General features: G+C 39.9%; 1 protein-coding gene across 4 annotated transcripts in view; it reads right to left on the reverse strand.

The window, feature by feature from the left end:
• The window catches only part of LOC114647810 (uncharacterized), a 195,898-nt gene that overhangs the window by 145,916 nt on the left and 28,856 nt on the right, over positions 1–21,126 (reverse strand). The gene's annotated exons all lie outside the window — the stretch shown is intronic.

Below are 21,126 nucleotides of genomic sequence, written 5' to 3' on the forward strand. Positions count from 1 at the left end.
GGACACTTCTACCACTCAGGTTAAAACTTTGCTCTTTTTATCTATTTTTTTGCTCTTTTCTGATTGGTCAACACTCCATTTGGCCCAAAGCTTTTACTTTGTTGTGTTTTACCAGTCACATGGCTCTTGAAGATATTTACTCACCTTATACATGTCTGAAATGTATTTGAAATAATTCAAACATGCAATTAAACCAGTTTAGCTTTCTCAGATCATAGTAAAGTACGACCCTCCTGTTGTCTTTAACTAGACTCTGAAACTATTTATATATCTTCCACTTACTATGTATAGTATATGCCTAACAAACCAATCTTTTTGAAATTACTTTATAGCTTTAATAATACTTTTCATTTCAATAGTGATTTATTCACTACGCAAAATGCTTTATAAACTCCAGAGAGGAGCCAGGACGCTTATTAATGAACAACTCCATTTTCTTTATTAGTTTTGCTGATATTGCCTTACTTTAACCCTTTAAACTCAGTCCCATTGTTTTGGACCCACCAGCAGGACTAAACAGCAATGCATATTGTTTTGTTTTTTAAAAAAACAGAATAAATTCATTAGTTTGTGCAATTTTTTTTTCTTCCTTCAAAGATGTTCATATTGCTTCATCACATCAACAACACCTGCACTTCTTGACCATCCTGATTCAATTGTGTACAATTTCATGGACAGGCTATTATCTACTAAATGTGCGCGAGTGGAGTTTCAGATTTTAAATAACACCACATACCACCTTCTATGTTTTACACTTTCTCATTTTCAGAACATATTCATTTTTTGTAACTCTTGCAACTACTGGTGTCGTAAATACGAATCACAGTATAATTTCTTTACCACCTCTATGTGTTCTGACAGAGCATGACCTGTCTTTCAAAATCATACACAGGCCAGGGTCCTTCAATAATGGATATTTACGCTATGGATACATATTATTAAGCAGTAAAAGAGGAGGAAAAGAATCCTGTTTTTGTACTGCTTCAGAACAGTAAAACAAGACATACTAACTGTACATATTCATTTTTTCTGGGTGTTTCTGACAGATTCACTGACTCTTTTACAGTGTTAGGAAGCTTATTTCAATAGCCATGAAAATATCCATCCATTTTCCAACCCGCTGAATCTGAACACAGGGTCACGGGGGTCTTTTGGAGCCAATCCCAGCCAACACAGGGCACAAGGCAGGAACCAATCCCAGGCAGGGTGCCAACCCACCGCAGGACACACACACAAACACACCCACACACCAAGCACACACTAGGGCCAATTTAGAAACGCCAATCCACCTAACCTGCATGTCTTTGGACTGTGGGAGGAAACCGGAGCGCCCGGAGGAAACCCACGCAGACATGGGGAGAACATGCAAACTCCATGCAGGGAGGACCCGGGAAGCGAACCCAGGTCCCCAGGTCTGCCATGAAATTATGAACATTCAAAGTACATTTTTTTGATAAAAATGTTACTGAATTCACCAACCTATTCTGGTGCAACATATGACTACAACATGACTGATTCTCCTGATGTAAACATTCTGAAAGAGAATTGTATGACCTTTATTTTGAGGGGTAGAGCATGAAAATTCAGTGAAGGATGATAAAGTTATAGTCATTTAAATCAAAATAGCATGAAATGGACATTGATGGGGCTGACTTTAAATGGTTAAGGCATAAAGGGACACTGATAGTTTAATGCCTGAGAAATTTTTTTTATATTTTATTTATTTTTTACAAAACCCTTGAACAAAATGGTACTCGTATACATAAGTAGATACCAGGCTGAGGAGCAGAACTGACAGGGTAGTTTTCTCCGAAGTTCTGCTGTGCCACATGCCAATCCAGGTAAGACTGAGGAGATCAGAAGGCTTAACGCGTGGCTCATATTTTAGTGTAGGATAGAAGGGTATTGGTTTATGGAGCATTGGCACTACTTTTGGAACAGATGGGACCTGTTCCACCACAATGGGTTCCATCTGAAGCAGAGGGGTACCAATGTTTTGGTGATGAGTAGGTTAGTAGAAGATTGTTTAAACTTGGGAATGGGGGGACAGAGAATTCAGGACAGGCTAGGTTTAGAAATGTACACAGTGGAACAAGAAATAGTGTAAAAATAAAAATGTATAGTAATGTAAATTCTAACCCAAAGTTTAAATACAAAAGTACAATGAGTAACACCTAAAAATAGTTTGCCTTAATGGTAGAAATATCAAAAATAAGACAAGTGACAAGAAGAGATGACTTGACTGGATTCTTTGCTCACCCGTCACGATAGGTGGCAGCATCCCTGGGCTTTGATTTACATTTGGACAACTGTAGGTCATGCTGAGATTCGTAGTCCTGTGGTACAGCCCCTGTTTTTTTCCCTGTAGGTGCTACTAGGGGGTGTTGTGTGAATTTTTCATTCCTGTGTAGTGGGACTTCCATGTGACTTGGAAATACTTCCAATGGATCATGTCTGAGCACTGGAAGTACTCCTGGGTCGTAAATGAAAAAAGTTACTCTACTTCACTACAGGGAGCCAGAGTTGAGAGGCAGTGGAAGGAGAGGAAGAAGGAGAGGGAGAAGAGCAAATTATGTCTTAAGTGTGTGCTTGTGGATAACCGTTGGGGGTATTCTCTTAAAATAAACCTTTTTATTGAACCTGGGACTTGTGTTGGTGCTGTTGTGTTTGAGGACTTGAGGGTCAGTGACGCCCTCTACTGGTCACAGTGTGCTTATCTAATACTGGCATAGTCTTCTGCTGGCCAGACATGGAAGAGTAACACAAGTAGTGAGGTTGCACCACAACATCTAAAGGAAACATCTGTCAGGGACAAATTCAGGATGGCCTTCTCTTACATCTTGGGAAAAAATCAGAAACATGGTGTCTAAATGACCTATTCAAGTTACAAGAATCTGTGCTGAGAAAAGGCAGTAGTCATTATGGCTGCAACCCTCATCGTTTTGTAGTGTTATAATATTTATGCTGGAATACTGTTTATAGTTACAATGCCCACTGCCAGTTATTTGTTCATGGTGTGTGATCTCCATATTTAATAGGGCATTATGCAGCCCCCAGTATCCCAGGTTTGGTTTTGGCTTCAATTGCTGGATGTCCTGTTCTTTTTTTCTTCACACCTCTGCTTTGATTTTGACTACTCTTTGTCTTTGCCTCTGAACACTTATGAAATTTCATCTCCTGATTCTACTTTTGGGTGTTTGACTTGAATTTTTACATCATTGGACAAGAGTCAGCTGCTGACATCAACGCTTGATCTCTACTGGTGATATTATTAAAAGACAGACAGAAAGATAACTTTGAGGCACTCTGGTGGATGCGCCGTCCTCCTTAGAGTAAGTTCCAGACTCATTTGTGGGCTCTGCAATGAATAAATAATTTTGTACTGTCAAGCCCACAGTGGTGAAGTAGATCTGAGATTGAAAAGTATGCTGCATTGGAAACTGTGGGGGTGTTTTAACTAACGTACTTGATTGCATGTAAGGCTGGGTCAGTGCATCGAGAATGACAAACTGGCATGGTGGTTCCCAAAAACCAAGACCAAAAGGGTGAACTCCAATTACCAAAGCATCAGACGCTGAATCCTTTCTGGAGAAAATGGTGGTAGGGGAGTGGAGCAGAAACCCCATCTGAAAGCTGAATGTCAGAATCGCATCAGGTCATCTCTTGGTTTTTGTGTTATATTGTCTCATTTGCTGTGTACACTGAATTGGTTCACAAATGAGTGAGATATGACTGGAATGAGCATTATCACCCCATAATCTGAGTTTATGTTACTCTTCTAACTGAAATTGATTGGCTACAGTTAATGAATAGTGAACAAAAATGGAGGATGGGAATAGCTGCAGGTTTCCATTTCACCAAAAATACTTAAAGGTGCATCTCAATAAAAGTACCAATACCTGGTTTAATGACCACTGTGCTTGATTGGCCAGCAAACTCACCTGACATAAACCCCATAGAGAATCTATGAAGAGGAAGATGAGAGACACCAGACCCAACAATGCAGATGAGCTGAAGGCCACGACCAAAGCATCCTGGGCTTCCATAACACCTCAGCAGTGCCACAGGCTGATCACCTCCATGCCACACTGCATTGATGCAGTAATTCATGCAAAAGGAGCCCCGACCAAGTATTAAGTGCGTACATGGACATACTTTTCAGTAAGTCACCATTTCCGTATTAAAAATCTTTTTTTTTAATTGGTCTTATGTAATATTCTAATTTTCTGAGATACTGAATTTTGAGTTTTCATTACCTGTAGGCCACAATCAGCAAGATGAAAAGAAATAAACGCTTGAAATATATCACTGTTTGTATAATCAATCTATCTATCTTATATATAAACGTCTATGTTTGGAAGTGTGTCTGTCTGTCTCTCCGGCCCGGAAGTGAGAGGTGCAGTCGGGTTAAGGGCTCCACCTCTGAGGAAACTGAAAACTCGCTTAGTCGCTAATAACACAAGCGAGGCCAGCACTTCAGCAAAACGAAACCTCAGAAGAAAGATAAAGTCGCTTAACCATTAATGTCGGCAAAATGGTATCCCTTTTACTTTTCCTCCCGCCACTAATGCAACATGAATCCTCCTAGGAGAGAGACGCCTAGAGTAATTCCCTTCAATTACCTGACATCTCTGCATTTCAATGTTTTTTCTGCCAATTTCAATAGTTTCTAAGACCCTGAGCTTTTTACAGCACAGGCTTACACAGTTAGTATAATATATGAGTTTCACTTTTTGAATTGAATTAATGAAATAAATAACTTTTCGATGATATTCTAATTTATTGAGATGCACCTGTAAATTTATATTAAACACCTTATTACCTGCTTTAAGGTTTTTTAATGACTGATCACACATACAAAAACTTGAGAGTGGTCTCCCCTAGACTTTCTCGTATACTCAAATATAAGGATGGACATCTGAGGATTAAACTGCAAGACAATGATTGTATCCATGTGTCTCCGTGGATTTCCTCCCACAGTCCAAAGACATGCAAGTTAGGTGCATTGGCGATCCTAAATTGTCCGTAGTGTGTGCTTGGTGTGTGTATGTGTGTCCTGCGGTGGCATGGCACCCTGCCTGGGATTTGTTCCTGCCTTGCACCCTGTGTTGGCTGGGATTGGCTACAGCAGACCCCGGTGACCCTGTGTTAGGATATAGCAGGCTGGATAATGACTGACTAACTGACTGATTAAGTTTGTGTTGCAATTGCTGGGTACATTTTCTTTAATTTTTCACTTAAGTTGGCACTTAAGTCTTCAATCTGAGGAAGGTTAAGAATGATTTAAGATGCAAAGAGGTAGGCGAAGGTGGTAGTGAATGAGAAAGGCGCCGGTACGCATGTGCTTTGTGGCCATCTTGCTGGCCACTGCCAAGAGTTGATTCTACAATTAAATAAAATAAAAATAATAAAGGAATAACCTTGGATGTCAATCATCACCCTGAAAGCGGATAATAATAATAATTCTTTGCATTTATATAGCGCTTTTCTCACTACTCAAAGCGCTCAGCAATTGCAGGATAAGGACCTTGCTCAAGGGCCCAACAGAGCAGAGTCCCTTTTGGCATTTACGGGATTCGAACCGGCAACCTTCCGATTGCCAGTGCAGATCCCTAGACATCATGTAGTATATTTGTACCAAATTTCAGGTTAATAAGTCAAACGGTTTGCGAGCTAAAGGTGATTTTAAATCCTGGACAGGCAAACGAACAGCCACGGTATGGTATTATATATTAAGATATTATGTACATTAAAGAACCATCAACAACAAATCAAATCAAATGAATAATATATTGAACTGTTGAATTGTTATAAAAGTAAAGTTGAATAAATTGGACTCTGCAGCTGCATGAATAACCAAAAAAAACAAAACGAGTTTGTGTTCAGGTAAAGTACCAATTCCTGTTGAAGGATTTAGCCCAAAAGTTATTACAAATCTGCAATTTTGGTGTAACAACCACATGCCAAATTTCATCCATCTATCTCGTTGCGTTTTTGAGTTATCGTGTTTACACAAACAGACAGACACAAACACACACAGACGTAATTCCCAAAAACTGTATTTTCGGACTCAGGGAGGTTTATAACGTCAAGGTCCATCAAAATGTCAAAAGTCGAATATTTTTATGATTACTATACTTCGTATACAAGAAAGTAAAAACAACGGAGCTCTTGACCCCTCGTATTACTTTCCTTATTTTTTTAACACCTACTCTTATAAAAACTCCACCCATATCCCACCTTCAGAATGATCTGGATGTTAGGCTTGCTGTTTTATACTCCCATTCCAACAGTTTATGACTTTCATAGGTAGGTGTGGATGTGATTGACAAGATGGTAAAGCTCTACACAGTGAAAGGAAGGAGGTGCAGGTGGCCTGTCACTGTGTTTTATAAAATGATAGAATTGGTTGCATTTAACCTCTGTGCATTTTGAATTCACAACTCTTAAGCAACAAAGAAGGCAGGGTTTTATGGACTTGGCATGAGAGCTTCGCAATAACCACATGATGGTCAAGGTGTCTGCAGCATTGAATGAGACAGTTGCTTATGATTCATATTCCCCTTGGGTGCCTGTTGCTGCCAGCCAAACAGTGCAATGCCGAGTTGGAAGATGTAGTTGTGATAAGATAAAGGAAAACTGTGAAAAGTGGCACCATTTTGTGTGCAGCAACTGTGCAAAGAAGTTGCAAAGAATTTGTGTTGACTGCTGATGTGCTTTGTAATCAACCAAACTGTCAGTTTGCCACAGAAAGATATTCACATTAAAATAAACTGTGGAAAATTGCGATAGTGGTTATACATTTTATGAGTGCACAGGTGAGAACTAATACACGAAGAAAACGATCTGCAGGCTGCACACAACGCTACACATTAGTAACTCAAAAACATGTAGAAATTGTCCATGAGAAAACTTATAAAATCATTTGGCAAATAACAGCAATTAAAACGGTCATCCAAGGTTAGCTCCCAGAAATGTAGCACTCCCAGAGATAATCTGGCTCATTATTCAGTGTGCATAGGGTAAATGTATGCACATCAGATAATACAAGCCCCTCAGGTTCAACACTTGAACATAACAGTTAACACTACTGTGGTTATTATTTATAGTAATATTATATGAACACACACCCTTAAGTTTTCCTGTGTAAACATGACTAAATAAAGAAACCTAACCTAACCTAACCTAAGTTGTTTACTCTATAGCCTTCTTATCATACATACGTACACACACGTTCACAGTTACATGAAATCTTGTGGTAGGAGAACTGTCACAACAGACACACATCCAGAGACCTTTTCCCAATGACAGTATTGATGACTGGGAAGGCTGCATTCACTCTCTATATGTAGAAGCCAAGAATGAGTGTCTGCCGTCTCAGCATCAGCACTTGAATATGTACCTAAGAAGCAAAATACTTTCAGTCGAAATGATTACAGGCCCATACCACTGACATCTGTAACAATGAAGTCATCTAAATGTCTGACTCTTCAGCATTTCTAATCTGTCACAGATTCTCTTCTTGACCCGCTACAGTTTGCTTACCACACAGTTGATGACGCAGTAAATATGGCTCTCCACTACTTCTTGCAGCATTTAGATTCTCCAGCTACTTACTCCAGGATATTATTTGTGGATTTCAGTTCCACATTTCATATAAACATACCAGAACTTACCCATAACAAACTTCTTAGTATGAGTGTGGACTTTTCCCCATGTCTCTTCATCTTGGACTTTCTAAGTAACAGATGTGAGACAATGAAGATGAGTGAATATCAGTCAGGGCTCCTGATCTTGAGCACAGGTCCCCTCGGGGTTGTGTTCTGTGTCCTATCCTGGTCTTTTCTGTTTGTACACCAATGACTGCACTTCCAGAGACCTGTCTGTTAAAGTGCTAAAATTTGTTGATGACACCACCCCATCTGGTTTGATCACAGACAGGGATAAGATGCCAAAATGGAGTGAGGTGGACTGACTGGCCTGTTGGTGCACCCTTAACAATCTGAACTTGAATTCCCTGAAAACAGTGAAAATTATTTTTCATTTTTGGAGACACTCTTTATTTCCTACACCCTAATTATTAATGATGTCACTGTCAACAGGGGAGAATCAATTTCTTGGCCCTCTTATCACTTATAATCTGACCTGAGGTGAAAAGGTAACTGGTCTTATCAGAAGCTTAACCTGTCCCAACCAGTGCTGGTGCAGTTTTATGGAGCAGTTATTGAAAGTCTCCTCACTTTCTCAATAACAGTCTGGTATGGAAATGCATCTGCTCACTTGCAACGTAAGCTACAGTGCGTTATTCCGACAGCCGAAAAGATTGTAGGCCTGAAACTGGACTCCACTTAGGTCCTGTAAACATCAAGACCTAGGCAACATGCTGGAAAAATAAGTAAAGATTACATTCAAGCAGTCAATTGTCTCTTTTACTACCATCAAGGAAACATTACTGGTTACTAATGGCAAGAAGTACTCCTAGTAGGCATAAAACGGTTTCTTTGCATCTGCATTCTCTTTTTCTGTTATTTCCTAATTTTATTTCTCCTTCATGCTGTATAAGTTGTTTTATTTTATATAGGACTTACCTCGTATATTACTGAGCAGGAGTGCAATGCTGCTTTACCTTACTGTGTTACATATTTTTGATTAGTATAAATAATGTGATGGCATCATTTACTGTATATTGTGCTGTTTAATTCCATGTACCTTGTTTGTGTATGGATGTAAGACCAAGAGAAAGTCTTAGCAACTCTGTTATATGCCAATAAAGTTCAAGTTCTAGAGAAGGGAACTAAACAAAGTGACAGACTACAATTGCACCAAGGCATTTAGTTCTCTCTATGATTTAAACAGCTCACTTTTGGAAATAAAAATAAAAATTCACCTTTTTATATTTATGACTTCTGTATGTAGAAGTGGATGTGACTGACAAGCTAGCAATCCTCTACACAATATAAGGAAGGAGCTGCAGGTGGCCTGCTGCTGTTTTTTATAACCTACTTGAATTGGAAGCATTTAACCTCCCTGAATTTTGAATTCGCAATGCTTGGGCTAGAAAGAAGGCAGCTTATTAAGGAGTTGGCATGAGAGCTTCGCAATAACCACATGATGGTAAAAGTGTCCGCATCATCGTATGAGACAGTTGCTTGTGATGCCAATTGTCCTTGGGTGCCTGTTTCTGCCAGCCAAACGAGCCCAGGGATTGTTTCTGCCTCCTGCAAGATTCTTGCTGGAACACACAAGTGGCCCTGAATGGAATCATTTAATGCAGCAGAACTGTGTCTGTCAAATGTACCAACCACCAATTCCTGCCCTTCCATGTTTTTTCTCCACGTAACCAAACGCCACACAATGAGCTCTGTAATAAAAGTAAAACCAGCTGTAAGCTTAGAATGCTGATTCTTCTAAATTTTTATGGAACATTGAAAAATCTAAGTTATACATGTTGAATTATTCCATCTATATGGGGTTGTGCCAGTTCCCAAAAAAGAATAAAAAAATAAAAAAATTATAGCGCAACGCAGAAACAATCCCTGGATGGGGTGCTAGGTCATCGGTACCGCTGTGCCACCGCTCCCTCACATGTTTAATTATTAACAGTATATATTATTTAAATGAAGTTAACTATTTATCTGTAAAATGTAATGCATATACTGTACTTTAATGGATGTTATCATACAAATGATATCAAGTATATATCCTAGTATTTCAGCAGCACACAGCTCTAAGAGGATAGCTCTTGGAAATCTAAATCAACTTAGATGTCAGTCATCATCATCTGTAAATACTAACATTATTGAATTGAACTCAACTCCTTTATTGTCATTGTATGGTACAATGATATTGAATATGCAAATCCTTCATAAACTTATTTTCCTTTAAAATGATAAAATAACAATAATAATAATAATACAATAATGAAAATATGCAATAAGAAAGCATAAGTATAATAAACATGTACATATAGTGCAAATGGCAGAATACAAGCTGATGCTGGTGGCTTTCCTTAGGCAGTGTGTACTATAAATGTCCTCCAGGGCTGGAAACTGCATCCCGAGAATCCTCTACACAATCCACTGAGAGCTTTCCGATCAGATACTGAGCTAGATTTCAGAGAAGCTGGGACATGAGGACACCCTTGATCATGTAGGGAAATGCAGCCAAACCAGCTGTGGCAGATGGCTGGGGGTCCTGCCCAGCCGGTTCGCCTGGATCGTCCAGGAGAGGACCATGGGAGGACAGTCTCTTTAGTCTGCGTAGAGGCCACAGGAGCAGAGCTTGGAAGCTCATCCCGGTTGAGGCCTTTGGTCCTTTGGGAGGCCCGGATACTTATTGATCCCTGGAAGGCAGTACTTCCTCCACACCAGGAAGTGCTGCTGGGAGAAGATCAGGAAGCACCTGGAGTACATCCGGGGGAGGTATAAAAGAGGCCGCCTCACTCCAGCAAGGGAGCCGGAGTTGGATGGAAGTTGATAGAGCTTGGCAGGGAGGAGTTGGAGGCGATAGAGAGAAGAAGAAGAAGAAGAAGAAGAAGAAGAAGAAGGATGTCATTGACTTCCGGTTTGAGTGAACGCTGGCGTAACTTGTCGCCACTGCTCGCCGGTAACTAGACCAGGGGTCTCCAATCACAGTCCTGAAGGGCCGCAGTGTCTGCAGGTTTTTGTTCTAACCCGGTTGCTTAATTAGAAAGCAATTCTGCCAATAATTTAATTTCATTGCTTGTTAGTGCTTTAACTCTGCTATGTTAGGTCATTCTCATATCCTAGACTTTCTTCCCCCATCTAAGGATATCATCCAAATGATTTGAAGGCTAAAATGGACGAGCAATTCTCAATCATTCACTTTTTTCTCTTTACTTTCCTTCCAAGTATTTAATTAAACCAAATAATGCAAGATAAATACACACTGGCGTAAATGGTAACAAGCCAAATGGAGAAATGCTGGTCTCTTTTGTCATTTGCATGTTACTGCTAATTAGGATCCATTAAAAACTGAATGAATACAGCTGTTTAAGATGAAAATAAGCAATAAGCATTCGAAATCTTAATGAGCGAGACAACTAAAGTGAAGCAGAAATGTTACTTGAGCAATTAGTGCTTCTTATTAAGCAACTGGGTTGGAGCAAAAACCTGCAGCCACTGCGGCCCTCCAGGACTGTGATTGGAGACCCCTGAACTAGACTATTAATTTTAGCTATATACTGGTGATTTTGATGGTGATATTGCCGTTATTGCGATATCTCTGCATGGCTGTGTATGCATTAGCTTCAGCCTAACCCCGTTTTGAAACTTATCAGGTTTGTTCTTTGGACGCCTGAGCTGCTTGTGGCCTCACCTACAAGGTGTATTGGTAGGATATTCACCTGGTTAATGTTTGTTTGGTGTCTTCTGTCGCTCGCTATCCAAACTGCGACTGGCCTCCTTCAGTACTCAGCTGCTGAGCTTCTTCGATTGCGTCTCCACCAGTTTGTGCCTCTGTTGTCTGTGCTGCATTTCAACCCGGACATCTTATTTCTCCCTCGTCAAAGATACATCCATCGTGGGTCCCGCCGGAGATTCCGAATAGACACCTCAAAAGGAGTTAACTCCTTCTGTTCCATCTCTTGGCACCCTCCATACAACACGGATAGGAATGCTGACCACAGCGTGTTGGCCAGCCTAGCTCGGTCGACTACCACCGCTGTCAAAGCGACAGCAACATTGTCAGTTTCGTTCTACTGAACATCCGCTCACTCATGAGCAAGGGGCATCTTAATCTCCTGGGGTTTGTTTACATTTCATTTTTTGAACGATCTTGCTACCTTTCTTACCCATTTATCTACAATTACTTCAAATATAGTTCTGTTGGGGGATTTTAATATACATCTGGACAATATCAGTATCCCTCTCACTAGAGACTTTTTATCTTGCCTGGAGAGTTTTGGATACCAGCGGCACACTGATGTTCACACCCATTGTAAAGGACATATCTTGGACCTGATCTGCTGCTCTGGTGTCCCTCTCGATCTTACAGCAGATGAACTCACTATAACTAATCATTTTCTCCTTTCATTTAATGCTAAACTTACTTTTTCTAGTACTAAGCTCCCCGTCTCATATCTTTTCATAACATTAAGAATATTAGTTTAAATTCTCTGTCTTCTAGAATTGATTCCCAAATGGACTTTTATAATTTATCCACTCCTGAAGAATTGGTCTCATATTATAACACTGGTTTCAATGGTATTCTTAATTCTCTTGCTCCACTAAAAACCAGATCTGTTTCTTTTTCTGCCCCCTGGTTTACGCCTGAACTTTGGCTTCTGAAAGCAAAGGGCAGGCAATCTGAACGGTTATATAAAAAAAACGGACTCTTTGTCCACAAACAGATGCATAAAACTCATTTACTTTATTACAAGGACTGTATAGCACAAGCCAAATCTAACTATTACACTCAGTTAATTTCTTGTAATAAAAGTAACAACAAGTCTTTGTTTTCATTACTTAATAATGTTACACAACCTCCAGACTCTTTACCATCTCACCTTTATTTGACTACTTTCTGTAATTCTCTTATGTCCTTTCTTAATGAGAAAATCCAGAGCATACATCAGCACCTCGGTCCAGATTCTCTCTCTATTTCTTTTGAACTACACTCACCTATTCACTCTTTTTCTTCTCTCCAGCTTCCCACTTCCTCAGAAAACTCAGACCTCATCTGTAAGTCCAAGTCATCTACTTGTCAGCTGGACCCCCTCCCTACAGTTCTGGTTAAAGTCTGCCTCCCCTCTTTGGTCCCTCTCATTTCTGCCATAATTCACTCTTCTCTCACTACTGGTTCTGTTCCTTCATCTTTTAAAACTGCTGCAATATCCCCAATATTGAAAAAACCTGGTGCTGATCTTACTAACTTCAATAATTTTCACCCTATTTCTAATTTGCCCTTTATCTCCAAAATTCTTAAAAAATAGCAGCTATCCAACTTCACTCCCACTTATCTCATAATAATCTATATGAAAAGTTCCAGTTTGGTTTTGGCCCCCTTCACAGTACAGAAATGTCACTTGCTAAAATTACCAATGACCTTTTTATGGCTGCTGACTGCGGTTTAATTACTATTCTCATCCTTCTTGATCTGAGTGCAGCCTTTGATACTATTTGTCATACCAGTCTCCTTAATAGATTATCTTTGATTGCAATTACCCACAATCCACTTGATTGGTTCAGATCCTACCTCTCAGGCCGCACTCAGTTCATTCAGCATAAAATTTTCACATCCCAACCCACCGCTGTTACTTCAGGTGTGCCCCAGGGCTCTGTCCAATGGCCTCTTCTTTTTATTATTTACCTTCTTCCCTTTGGCAATATCTTTCGTAAACATAACATTCATTTTCACTGTTATGCTGATGACACCCATCTCTACCTTGCTAGTAAACCCACCTCTTCCTTTCCACCATCCTCGCTTGTTGACTGTATTGCTGAAATTAAATCCTGGTTTTCTTTGAATTTTCTTAAATTAAACAGTGACAAATCTGAGGTTCTCCCCATTGGCTCAAAATCATCATTATCCAAAGCCGATAATCATTCCCTTGTGATTGATAACTCCATTGTTTCCCCATCACCTCATGTTAAGAGTCTGGGTGTCATCCTTGACAGTACTCTATCTTTCCAATCTCACATTAATAACATCACCCGGTCTGCTTATTTCCACCTACATAATATTAATCTCATCCTCCCCTCCCTCACTCCCAATACCACTGCCATTCTTGTTTACAATCCTGTTACTTCTCGTCTGGACTATAGCAGTTCACTCCTTTTTGGTCTCTCTAATAGATCTCTTCATAAGCTTCAGCTAGTCCAGAATTCTGCAGCTCACATCATTACTCGAACCTCATCTATTCACCATATTACTCCGGTCTTGCAGCAGCTTCATTGGCTCCCGATTAAGTTTCGAATTGATTTGAAAATTCTGCTATTAACATTTAAGGCCATTCATAACCTCGCCCCTTCATATCTGTCTGACCTTCTTCATGTTACCATTCTCTCCTGTAACCTTAGATCCTCTTCCTCCATCCACCTGACCGTCCCTCTCGTCCGTCTAACCTCCATGGGGAGCAGAGCATTCAGCTGTTCTACTCCCAAGCTCTGGAATTCATTACCTACTGAGCTCAGAAATATCGAATCATTTTCAACCTTTAAATGTAAAATTAAAGCGCATCTGTTTAAAATGGCGTTTTCTTTATGATTACAGTGGCTTTGTTTGGTTTAATTTTTTATATCTCCTGTTTTTTCTGATGTTTTAAGTTGTTTATAATGTGTCTTTTTATTTACTTATTTATTGTTTGTTCGGTGTCCTTGAGTTCTCAGAAAGGCGCCTTGTATAAATAAAATGTGTTATAATTATTAAACACAGTTGTTAATGGGGTCAACAGTGACTGTGACACCAAGGCTGTCTGATAGGCATTCAAAGATTTTTGTCCAGAATGAGGTTAATTTGGTGCAGGCCCAAAACATGTTGCCCAGTGGGGAAGAGCTAGACTGCAACGCTTACAGGTTGGATCTTAAACAAGGTAAATGTGCTCTGTGGAACAATTGCCATAAAGGAAGGAAACTCCACAAAATAAAATTTTGGGCACTGTCCCCGTATATTGTCCTGTGGACAAATGAAGCAAACAAGACTCAAAAATGGATCAAGAGTACTTATTTTAGTAACAGTTGACAAAATTGCTTTAACAAAATGGCGTTTACATAGAAAAGTGAATTATGGGAACAGGAAATGGTTGGCATGTAGTGACGCTGAATTCAGGAGTCGGAAACGGTGTCATTGTGGAGGAACCGAAATTGATGTCCATGGTGAGAGCTGGAAGTGATGCCATATGCAATTGCAAGAAGTGATGTCATGGTGGCCACATTGGAACCCGGAAATAGTGGCGATTATTTTTCTTCGGTTTTCCTGTTGAGAGAAGAGGTTCAGGTAAGTACCACATGACAATCCTTCATCTCGCGATATTTCACTCACTTTTGAGCTTTTTGACTGCTTCCTAATCGCACGTGTTTGACAGCTCATTAAGTTGAATAACTGAATGCTTTATGTATATGGAGCTAGAATGTATTCTACGCATGGCAGCCTTCCACTCCTTTTCTGAGATATTAATTGAAAGATACTTTTCCCTCCGTACCCTAGGGTCTTTGAAGGGAAGAGACTTGAGAGATGTTGTTACATTGAGATTTTGTCTGAGTCTTCAAGACTGATCAATAATTCTTCTGGAATAGGAATGTGTAGGAGGTATGGAAAATTACCGTATATACTCGTGGATAACTCGGGGCTTGATTTTACAGTATAATTTCTGGTATTTTATGATGTCAGTCGTATAAGTCGAATGCGGAAAACTCACGCTATTGGTACAAGGGATTACGATATGCTAATGCCCACCTGAGAGAGTAACCACACGGCACAAACTATTCTGAAGCGACGATTGCACTGTTTTGTGTATCTCACATACACAGAGCATCACTTATCTACGATGGAGCGTTTGATCAGAAGAAAATATGAAGCTGGTTTTAAATTAAAAGTCATTGAAGTAGCAAAAGAAATTGGTAACTGCACTGCTGCATCAAAATTTGATGTGTCGGAGAAACTGGTGCGAGATTGGAGGAGACAAGAAGATATAAAAAAAAAAATTAAGTGTCATATTTTTGAACAGGCGTATAAGTCGGGGTCTGATTTTATGATCAATCTTATGCTTTATTAACTCTCTTAATGCTTTTGAACAAATTTGAATGTATGTTGTTCATTTGGCTTCTGGAAGAAATTTGAATTAGATAATACATGTGGAATGTTTCAGGCTCACACTCTGCAGTATTTTGTTTTGGAAATGTGTTTCTAAAATTTCTGTTTGTATCTACTGTTGAATGTTATAAAAATGAAGTTTTTTAATAATGAAATATCTTCCAGCAAGGGAAAAAAATTCTCATCCCTTCTGTAAATATTACATTGTACACAAACTCTTCTTCTGTCCTGGCCTTTAGGATTGTCCAGAAGGTTTTGTGACTGATGTGGGCACCTAAGAACAAACAGGAGAGCCAAACGCCAGTCCCACAGTTAATCAAGTAACAGAGATGATTTATAGTTTATCAACAACGCCATAAGGTAGAAAACTAAGCTTTTCTGTTTTTCACAGGATTTTTTTTAAAACTACAGAGAAGTTATTGTGATTAATATAAACTCAGAATTAGTACAAGTAATATTAATAAAAAATATATTTTAAGAGGATTTTCTCTTTAAATTTCATACTACTGTAAATAGATCCTGAAATACGGTCAGACCCAAAGAGCAATAACTGATATGTCAGTCTGAAAGGAGGCTGGATTGGTGGGCAGGAGCTCCTTCTGTATCATCTCACCTCTTCTTATTCCAGGAAGGTTGACTGTCTTTTAAAATGTTTTTTAGAAAAAAAAGATATATATACTTTTTCAGTAAAACAGGCAGACTAAATGAGTAGTGGGCATTTTAGGAATTAAATCATAAGAATTATTCATGGATTAGCTGAATTTCAGTGTAATAATTGCATTTTGGAGAGAAAATCTAGATGGTCCAATGAGGATGAACTGCAAGTCCAGGTCAAAATGACTGCTCATTAATTAATCCATCTCCATATGAATCTTTTTGTTGAAAAGCACATTTTCTTCTCCAATTCACAGTTAAAGGCATGTCTTTATTTATTTGTTTTGGAAGGTATAAACTTAATATCTTTAAACAGAATATTTGCCAAAAATAAGGTTACATCTATCCATCCGTCCATCCATTTTCCAACCCGCTGAATCCGAACACAGGGTCACGGGGGTCTGCTGGAGCCAATCCCAGCCAACACTGGGCACAAGGCAGGAACCAATCCCAGGCAGGGTGCCAACCCACCGCAGGACACACACAAACACACCCACACACCAAGGACAATTTAGAATCGCCAATCCTAACCTAACCTGCATGTCTTTGGACTGTGGGAGGAAACCGGAGCGCCCGGAGGAAACCCATGCAGACACGGGGAAAACATGCAAACTCCACACAGGGAGGACCCGGGAAGCGAACCCGGGTCTCCTAACTGCGAGGCAGCAGCGCTACCACTGAGCCACCATGCCGCCTGCTATGTATTACAGTGTTATATATTTTCATTATGGTCAGCTAATGTACCTCCTTAAATGAAAATATTACAAGCTTTTTATTTTTTTACATTTTTTTAAATGCATGTGGGTCAGAAGGCTGGAGTACTAATCAGGTAATAACACCACGCATGCATGAAGCAGCTTGGAAATAATCTGGCAGCACCATGATTTAAAGTTCTGCCGTTACAGCTCTGTTATGTCCCGCAGACCTCGCAAAACATCTTGGGGCATGGGAAAAAATGTTTGATCAGTTTATTTGATTTATTTCAGGTTTTTAAAATCATTAAATATTTGTATATCCTGTTATGAACAGTATGTTAAAATGAATACTTACATTATATTTTCTTCATATTAAAGCCTGTGTTTAATATTCTTAGACCACTGGAGATGTACATTGATAAGGAGGAGGGAGTTGCTCTGCAGGCTGATAATGAAAACTACCTGAGCTGCATTTCCTATGATGTACATAATGAAAAAATGTACAGTACTGTGCAAAGGTTTTAGGCAGGTGTGAAAAAATGCTATAAACAAAGAATGCTTTCAAAAATGGAAGTGTTGATCATTTCTTTTCATCAATCAACAAAATGCAGTGAATGAACAAAAGAGAAATCTAAATCAAATCAATATTTGGTGTGACCACCCTTTGCCTTCAAAACAGCATCAATTCTTCTAGGTACACTTGCACACGGTTTTTGAAGGAACTCGGCTGGTAGGTTGTTCCAAACATCTTGGAGAACTAACCACAGATCTTCTGTGGATGTAGGCTTCCTCACATCCTTCTGTCTCTTCATGTAATCCCAGACACACTCGATGATGTTGAGATCAGGGCTCTGTGGGGGCCATACCATCACTTCCAGGACTTCTTGTTCTTCTTTACACTGAAGATAGTTCTTAATGACTTTGGCTGTATGTTTGGGGTCGTTGTCCTGCTGCAGAATAAATTTGGGGACAATCATAAGCCTCCCTGATGGTACTGCATGATGGATAAGTATCTGCCTGTATTTCTCAGCATTGAGAACACCATTAATCCTGACTAAATCTCCAACTCCATTTTCCAGAAATGCAGCTCCAAATGTTCAAGGAACCTCCACCATGCTTCACTGTTGCCTGCAGACATTCATTATCGTACCGCTCTTCAGCCCTTCGACGAACAAACTGCCTTCTGCTACAGCCAAATATTTCAAATTTTGACTCATCAGCCCAGAGCACCTGCTGCCATTTTTCTGCACCCCAGTTCCTATGTTTTCGTGCATACTTGAGTCACTTGGCCTTGTTTCCACATCGGAGGTATGGCTTTTTGGCTGCAAATCTTCCATGAAGACCACTTCTGGCCAGACTTCTCCAGACAGTAGATGGGTGTACCTGGGTCCCACTGGTTTCTGCCAGTTCTGAGCTGATGGCACTGCTGGACATCTTCCAATTTCGAAGGGTAATAAGCTTGATGTGTCTTTCATCTGCTGCACTAAGTTTCCTTGGCCGACCACTGCGTCTACGATCCTCAACGTTGCCCGTTTCTTTGTGCTTCTTCAAAAGAGTTTGAACAGCACATCTTGAAACCCCAGTCTGCTTTGAAATCTTTGTCTGGGAGAGACCTTGCTGATGCAGTAGAAGTACCTTGTGTCTTGTTGCTGTGCTCAATCTTGGCATGACATGAAACTGTCTTCCACAACCTCACCTTGGTAGCAGAGTTTGCAAAAGGTAGGAACACCAAATATTGATTTGATTTAGATTTTTCTTTTGTTCGCTCACTTTGCATTTTGCAAATTGATAACAATAAACAATCATTATTTATATGTCTGAAAGCATTCTTTGTTTACAGCATTTTTTCACACCTGCCTAAAACTTTTGCACAGTACTGTATATACAATACTGTATATATTTAGGTAGCATTTAAGTCTATATGTCAATGCTTCCTCATCAACCAATATCTTAATTAGTCAAGTTAAAGCAAAACATATTATATCAGCTGGCTTTGGGCAATATAAGAATTTTATGGTTAATTAGTAAACGGTTATATTTTTTCTTTTTCCAAGCTGTCAGGAAGAACCACGCTTGCCTGCTCAAGGCCGCCTGCCTGCTTCCATCTCCAGGAGCTTAGCTTTCATCAATGAGGCTGCATGCTACGCTTACCAACACAGCTGCCTATGATTTTAGTCTTACATTATACTGGTGCCACACACAATTATTAATAAAACAGTTCAATTTCGTATACGTGGGTCATACTGGTTCCAACTTAATGGCGAGGATTGATTAATTAAAAGGCCACCAATTTTTATTAGCTCCAAATTAGGAATGGGAGAATGTGAGGAATGTAAAAGATGCTCAGGTGATGGTCATCTCCGGGCCAGGCAGCAAGTACGACCTTTGAGTCCTAATGATTGTTATGAAAAGATTGATGATTATTAGGGAAAAGAAGTTTACAAGGCGAGGTAATTATTATGAAAACAGTTACAGCACAAGGTAATTATGAAGATAACAAAGTGGATGACGAGAAAAATGTGCAAATAAAAGATGTTTTTGTGATTAGAACTGAAATAAAAACGAACTGTACCCAACCCACTCACATCATGAACTGAGACGGCTTTATGGGCCCTGCAATGGTTTCCTATGCTCTGCAGTAAAGTTCAATTCTGACTGCCTAACTGAAGACTCTGCTTGTTTTTTTCTGAACAAGATCTCTCCATAACACCCTCCACAATGTTTGGGACAAAGACACATTTTTTCTTGATTTCCCCCTCTGCTCCATTGTTTATAATTAGAAATCAAACAATTCAGACGTGATTGAAGTGCCCTTGATAGATGCCTGGAATTGCAATATATTACCCAAGGGAGCTAAAATCCTTACCAGCACATCAGGGTTGAGCACTAGAGTTTTAATTGGTTTAATTTTCATAAGCCCCCCTTCACTTCCCCTGACCTTTTGGGATGCCTTTCAGTAACCAATCCCTGTGTGTAGTGGAATTCATAAGTGTCATTAATTACTGTATTGTTCATTCCCTAAACCACCTCCTTATCAACTGTCCCCTTCACTTTGTCCAATTCCACAAGCACATTTTCTAAACCCTGTTATTCCTCTCTTTGCTCCTCAGTGCTATTATTACCCCAACGCAAATGGAAAAATATTCATCTTTCACATTGCCTTGCAGCAACAATTTACAGTAAAACAAAAATGTCACGTAATTATGAATTAATGGTAACTTATAATATATTCATAACGGTTGATATTGTGACGTCCCGTCAAATAAACACACTCAGGAGCCGCTTGTCCGGGGAGTCTTCCAAATGCTTTTTTGAATATTCCGCAATATAAATGGTGCCCTAACGCCGCCTGTTGTCTGGGTCACGGGGACACCTCCAAAATAACAAAGACAATTCACCTTTGTCCTATTTACCTCATTTAAACCGTTCGCTCCCTTTTACCACCCGATGCTGTCCTCCTTTTTCTCCAGCCCCCCAACTACCACTTCTGGCCACCACCTCCCCTTTTCTTCCCGCACCGTTAATTAACCCGGATCCCTGTCACTCAACTCTCTCTCTCTCTAGGGAGGTGCCCCAAGCCCTTAAAAGACAGTGTTCCCCCAAGACTCCACCCCAGCACTGCTTCCAACCCCTACAGCAGAAAATTACATCTTTAGGACAACACATTTAAACATTATCTTATTGAAGAACATTGCCACCCATACTAACGTATATTTATCGGCTTATTTAAATGAGACGTGATTATCAAAAGTTTAAAACGAATACACCGAGGGCTCATCGGCTTTAAGAGCGTTTGACGGACTGAACTATCTATCTTACTAAACCACAGTTAATTTATGCACGGCGGACGCACCGAGGTGCATGCGCACTGCGGCCTTGGTGCCTGCCCCAGAGTCCAGAGTCAAACGCAAGCATGGTGGCTTCCCATAGTCAGTAGGTGGCGCCCAGACAACACAACCTGTACAGTCATGGATACAAACAATCTATCTTACTAAACCACAGTTAA

Source organism: Erpetoichthys calabaricus, chromosome 3, assembly GCF_900747795.2.
Source record: "Erpetoichthys calabaricus chromosome 3, fErpCal1.3, whole genome shotgun sequence".
In the NCBI taxonomy this organism is placed as follows: Eukaryota; Metazoa; Chordata; class Cladistia; order Polypteriformes; family Polypteridae; genus Erpetoichthys; species Erpetoichthys calabaricus.